This window comes from Schistocerca americana, chromosome 3 (assembly GCF_021461395.2).
Source record: "Schistocerca americana isolate TAMUIC-IGC-003095 chromosome 3, iqSchAmer2.1, whole genome shotgun sequence".
NCBI classification, from domain to species: Eukaryota; Metazoa; Arthropoda; class Insecta; order Orthoptera; family Acrididae; genus Schistocerca; species Schistocerca americana.
In genome coordinates, this window is record NC_060121.1 from 977,021,326 (window position 1) to 977,026,551 (window position 5,226).

Consider the following 5,226-nt stretch of genomic DNA (forward strand, 5'->3'; position numbering starts at 1 on the left):
CCGCCATTTCTTCCAAAGGAATCATTGGCCCATTTTTCAGATCCGAAACGATTACTGCATCACGCTATCTGGACATTCTTCGTGAATTTGTGGCGGTACAAACTGCCTTAGACGACACTGCGAACACCTCGTGGTTTATGCAAGATGGTGCCCGGCCGCATCACATGGCCGACGTCTTTAATTTCCTGAATGAATATTTCGATGATCGTGTGATTGCTTTGGGCTATCCGAAACACACAGGAGGCGGCGTGGATTGGCCTCCCTATTCGCCAGACATGAACCCCTGTGACTTCTTTCTGTGGGGACACATGAAAGACCAGGTGTACCGCCAGAATCCAGAAACAATTGAACAGCTGAAGCAGTACATCTCATCTGCATGTGAAGCTATTCCGCCAGACACGTTGTCAAAGGTTTCGGGTAATTTCATTCAGAGACTACGCCATGTTATTGCTACACATGGTGGATATGTGGAAAATATCGTACTATAGAGTTTCCCAGACCACAGCGCCATCTGTTGTTGAAAATTGTAACTACTGTAATTTCGAAAGTTTGTCTGCCTGAAAATGTACTGTTGTCCCAAGCATATTGCAACAAACGGTGTATTTCTATCGCTGCTCGTTTAGTTTTTTTTGCCGTTTCAAATATACCGGTCATTTTTGAAACATCCTGTATATATACAAACAGTAAAACAATTACAATATATAAAGAGACAGAAATGTCATACCTTGAGGTAACAAAACAAGGAAAAAAATTATAGTACAATAGATGGAAATAGGAGGATATGCATTTCCGGCGTTACAAACCTCTGCTCTGAGGCATTACCAGATGTGGATATGGAGGGGCATCTGGTCAGCACACGACTCTCCCGGCCGTATGTCAGTTTACGAGACCGGTGCCTCTGTTTCTCAGTCAAGTAGCTCCTCAGTTGGCCCCATAAGGGCTGAGTGTACCCCTCTTGCCAACAGCGCTCGGCCGACCGGACGGTCACCCATCCGAGTGCTAGCCCAGCCCGACAGCGCTTAAGTTCGGTGATCTGACGGGAACCAGCGTTACCACTGCGGCAAGGCCGTTGACCACATAGAGGATAATAGGAATGCATAATTCAATTTGTAGGTGATTTAAGAGTGAAGAGAGCGCGAAATTTATTATTCCATGCCTACACCTGTGGCATCAAGATCGCACTGAGCTTCGATCGCCGGTACAGATATGTCGATCCAAGTCGCTTCAACTCTGTGCCAGAGCTGATTAGTTGTAGCTGGTGGCAAGTGCTGGCTGGCGTGGCAGTCTATCAGCAACCCATGGCCAAATGTTTCCAGTGGGAGAACAAACTGGCGAGGACCACAGTGCAACAGCCTCTATCGGAGACAGTGAGAACACGGACAATGTGCAGTCCTGAGTTATCTTGTTGGAAGATTACGTCACAGCTGTCAAATTTAGGGCACAGATAGCGGCCTCAGCAAGTCAGAAATGTAACGGTAGGTGCCAAAATTATTGGCTATGGAAAGTATAAGTAGGATTAAAATTTCCAGAATGAGATTTTCACTCTGCAGCGGAGTGTGCGCTGATACGAAACTTCCTGGCAGATTAAAACTGTGTGCACTTGCCCGTGAAAGGCAACGGTCCCGAGTTCGAGTCTCGGTCGAGCACACAGTTTTAATCTGCCAGGAAGTTTCAGGATTAAAATTACTTGATAGTTGACCTCTGTCTTTTTGCCGCAACGGTGTTGCCACAACGGTTGCCAGCTACCGCTCGATTTCACAACAAACAAGTGTTGTTCGTGTGTAACGCGGAGCGATGTTGGGAATGACTTCTGCGAAGTATGCGAGATGCTCTGTCGACAGTCGATTTTAAGTGACTGAATTTCTGAACTGCGACGGACGACACGTTTTGTAACCCTGAATTTAAACTCTTGTCCTAAGCTAACCACGGCCTCGTGATGAGCAGTTTATTCGAGAAAACTGCGGCCAACAATCTGCGACAGATCTGAAGTCACGTTCGCTTTGTGCACAGTTATTAAGGGGACTACACCCTGCCTATCTAACCCATGCTAATTTAGGAAAGTATTTGACACATTTCTGAAAAAAACTATTTGATGCAGGACCTTAATATTTTTATTGTTGTGCTACATGATGCTAATAGAGTCAACTGTATTAAACTCTACTTTATCCATTTTATAGTTCTTAAGAAATACTTTTTTTAAATTTGTTAACAAAAAATATTAAGTTTTTCTGCAGAAAATATTTTTGTGAACTTCCTAATAGGGTAATATTAATGAATGTAGTACCAGAGGTGGCTTTTCATGTTATGCAGAGTCTCTGAAAATTTCATTCAGTTATCTATGATAATTTCTGATATAATGGGGCACATGTACTGAAAATTTTAGTTTGCGGGAAATTGACTTTAAAGAAAAAACTTTTGAAATTTGTTACTTACAGTTAATTAAAACTGTCCTGCTGCATATGATGGCCCTTCTTTGGCCTGTAACAGGTCTTCCAGCTTCTTTTTCACCTTTCTGGATGTTTGACTTGTTTTCTTGGCCATATTAGATGCAGACATGTCTGCATCGGCTATCCTCATTTTATCGCAATGTTGCAAGCCCAGTGATCATATTTTCACCAGGATTAATTCACAGCTTTTTCACTAGCAAACACTTTCCAATATTACCACAATTGAATGTAATAACAGCATCATGAACTCCTAGTTTCATTGTATGCATGCCTACAAATACAGTTTTAGGAAGGTGGTTCCAAATTTGCTCTTGAAACATTCATTTCGGTTCTGTGTCTGTCCATCTCCTTAGAAGGTCAAGATGAGCCAAGTCTCTGAAAACAGGTTTAATTGCTGTAATAACGGCAGCAGGAAGAGAGTGCTGGTGAGAATAAGATTCTCCAGTTGCCTGAGCCCTATTGTATTTAGACCACGAGCTTTCTCCTGATGGACACAATCCATGACATGGCTTATCATCAGTAGAGGACTTACGGAAGAATATGGCCCAAACATCTCTCTTCATTGCCTCCAGATTTTCTTTGTTTCTCCTAATTGCCTGCCCATAGTATACCTGCAAGTTTTCTATAACTACTCGCAATCACACTTGAACAAAACTAACCACGTGTTTGAAAGCGTGTTGTTTACAAACAGCAGAAACAAAGGAATACAGACCGTTGCATTCTAAGGATAGCCAACACACTAGGGAGTAAAAAAAATTCACAACGCGCAATGTAGGGGATATAAAGATCTAAAATATATGCAGGAAAGTGGGTAACAAAAGTGGGCGTGGCACATAAACACACGTGGTAGGAAAATGCGCTTTAACTGCTCGAAAAAAAAATTTTTCAGCAAAGTCCTTTTCAGAATACTTAAAAAACATTAATCTATCGAAATATGAAGAAACCGAAAATCGAGTTTTTTCGACCTGAACCACGGTGTGGTACTCTTAAAGCTAACCTCTACGAACAAGCTCAAGGCAGAATAAATTCAGTTTCAGCGCTAAAAGCAAACTGTAACAACTAGCTGTCATTGCTTATCTGAAACTATCCTCACCCTGGCTGCACGAGATGCCACGTTGCCAACCGATGAGCACTCCTTGTTAGCACTTGGCTGCAGATTATGGGCAACGCAAGCAGATTCCAGAATGGCAGGATGAGAAATAAGAGCAAATAAAAAACTCAATACGATGATGAAAATCATGCTTCAAAAACAGAAATAAAAAAACTACATTTAAACCGATTAATTGAATACAAATAATCAGACTCTTATGATTAGATTAGAAATTTAAAAAAATTTCGCTGTATTTGACGGGGTTCGAACCTACTGCGTTCTATACGTCAGTTTATACGCTAACCGTTACGCTATGCCACAGCTCTGGGGAAAATAGTTATAGCTGTAGTACCCCAGTTGCAGCGATTAATTGCAGCCTACAAAAATTCGGCTTCGCGCAATGTCAGGCACACTGGACTCGCATTCGAGAGGATGAGGGTTCCAACCCGCGTCCGGCCATCCTGATTTAGGTTTCCTTCGATTTCCCCAGATCGCTTCAGGCAGATGCCGGGATGGTTTCTCTGAAAGGGCAAGAGCGACTTCCTTTCTCATACTTTCCTAATCCAATGGGACAGATGACCTCGCTCTTTGGTCCTCCCCCCAAAATCAGCCGATGACCAACCAACAAACCAATGTCGTGCGTAGCTTATCTAACGTAAGCCGATCTCTGTGATTATGATAATCGTTTATGTAACGCTGAATCGCGTCTTGAGCGGAAGTATCCCGTAGTATTTGATTAGTGCTGTGTTTGAAACATGTGTGTGTCATTAGTATCGTCTCTGTGTGTGTTGTTTTTGGTATCGCTATCACGTGTGATGAAATACCAAATAAAGGTGCCAGCCCCTTGTTCCGGGATCCAAACATCAAGAAACAAAACTGGACAACGAATTCGAAGTGAACTGAACAATTGTTGTGGCAGTCTGGCAACGGCAAACAGTTCGGGCGTGACGTTGATCGTTCTGATCGGAAGAAATCAGCTCCAACGCGTGAATTGCCAATTATCGAGTAATTTCAATCGGACTGTTCTTTGTACAGGTGATCATTTTATGTACCGAATGGCATACCTTACCATCACGCAAAGTGGTAATTTACGTTCTCCTTCGGGGATCCACATATGGGTACGTCCATTGTGATGCTCCATGTAGAACCAGGATTCGTCTGAAAAGACTACGTGGTGCCACTTCAGTGTTGTGTCCAGCGTTGTTGGATGCTTCATTGCCGGCGCACCTCTCTGTTGCCGCGACACGGGAAGCCACAACAATAGTCGCCCCGCTGAGCGTCTGTGCTGCTCCAGACGTACGCTATATGATCAAAAGTATCCGGACACCTGGCTGAAAATGACGTACAATTTCGTGGCGCCCTCCATCGGTAATGCTGGAATTCAGTATGGTGTTGGCTCACCCTCAGTCCTAATGACAGCTTCCACTCTCGCAGGCGTACGTTCAATCAGGTGCTGGAAGGTTTCTTGGGAATGGCAGCCCTTTCTTCACGCGATGCTGCACTGAGGAGAGGTATCGATGTCGGTCGGTGAGGCCTGGCACGAAATCACATGTTAGTGGCGGCCTTATTTACAATTCTAAGCTAAATGTTTGAATTTTTTTCATGGAAAGGTTCAACTACCTTTCCCCAAACTAAACTTTAACCTAAGACATGATGGTAAATTTCAAAAGGAAAACTACTCCAGGAAGT

The 5,226-nt window shown here is 43.3% G+C and overlaps 1 pseudogene; it reads right to left on the reverse strand.

Moving 5' to 3' along the window:
- Positions 1-956: 956 nt before the first annotated feature.
- Positions 957-1,074, reverse strand: LOC124608030 (annotated as a pseudogene).
- Positions 1,075-5,226: the final 4,152 nt, after the last annotated feature.